The 1,239-nt window shown below is 47.5% G+C and overlaps 1 non-coding gene across 1 annotated transcript; it reads left to right on the top strand.

Annotated features, from left to right (window-relative positions):
• The first annotated feature begins 301 nt into the window (after positions 1-301).
• LOC142408542 (U6atac minor spliceosomal RNA) lies at positions 302-427 on the top strand. The gene has a single exon (XR_012775340.1). It is a non-coding gene; the product is annotated as a U6atac minor spliceosomal RNA (small nuclear RNA).
• Positions 428-1,239: the final 812 nt, after the last annotated feature.

Here is a 1,239-nt window from a genome sequence, read left to right on the forward strand (position 1 = left end):
ATCTGTAACCAATTGTTCTGTGGGGCACTCCATCTCTGTTCTAGTGAGCTGGAGGAAAGTTTGTCTGGCCTGGGAATGCGATAAGAGCTGCAGAATATTTCTGGAGAGTTACTGAATTGTTTGGAAGAGTGTTTTTACTGCAGAGATACTCCAGTGAAAGTCATGATGAGACTGAGGTGTATAGCCCTGCTGTGACATGCTGCCAAGTTCACTGCAGACAGTATAACACTGGGAAAATTTAAATTTATGTCCCCATTCCTTGCCTGGATTGTTTTTGTAAGCCCTAGTTTTTGCAAGTTTTGTGCTCTGCAAAAGGAGGGAAGGTTAGCACTCTCCTTCCTAAGGCGAGGAGATGCCTTCCTGTCCTACAAAATACACACACGGCATAGGCATTGCCATGTTCTTCGTGATGTTTCCACCACCCTTCCTTCCACCTGTCCCCTGCACCCCCCTCTGCTATCTATTCCAGCCCCTCTTCAGTTCATTAAGCTTAGAGGCAGCCCATGTACTTTGTCTGCAGTGTGCCCTGGGCCTAAGAAATGAGTCCTAACCAGTAGGCTTACTTACTGATGTGCGTTGGATGTTCAGGGCTTTTGGAGGTGGGTGCTGACTTTGTCCTAAGGACAGCAGGTGGGGAGTAACTTTGACACTGCAACATCAGGAGGCTGGTGATCTGGAAGACTGCAGTTTTGGGTTGCTGTAGACCTGGAGACTGAACGTCACCTGGTATGAAGAGTTGGTGCGCAGGCCCCATGACCCTGGACAGGGCCAGAAAGTAATAGAGGGAGGGGAAGCCAGGGCTTTTCGTCTTCTGCTAAATGAGATGTATGCAATGATTTTTGCATTCCAGGGCATTTCTGTTGTCTTTCGGTTTGCATCAGTGGATATGAAGATTGTTCTGAATCTTCTGAAGTCTGAGGAGCCTGAGAAAAACAGGCCGATGGTTTGATTTGTAGCAGGAAAGAAAAAAGTGGGGAAAACGTTAACTGTTAGAAATCTATTTCCACCCCTCACCTTCAATAAAACTCTTTGAGGTAATATGCAGAAGGTGTAGGTCTGGAAGGAAAGGAATCTACCTTTGCATGCATCCTGGGACCCCTGTGAACTTGATAGCTGAAGTGGATGGAGCCAAGTAGGAACACAGGAACAGTGCTGAACTTTGGGCCAGGAGGTGCGTCAGGCCAGATGGGAAGGAAGCTTGGAAAGAGCAGATGGCCCCTAGCTTTTATGTCTCCTCGT

The sequence above is a fragment of the Mycteria americana genome, chromosome 3 (assembly GCF_035582795.1).
Source record: "Mycteria americana isolate JAX WOST 10 ecotype Jacksonville Zoo and Gardens chromosome 3, USCA_MyAme_1.0, whole genome shotgun sequence".
Classification (NCBI taxonomy): Eukaryota; Metazoa; Chordata; class Aves; order Ciconiiformes; family Ciconiidae; genus Mycteria; species Mycteria americana.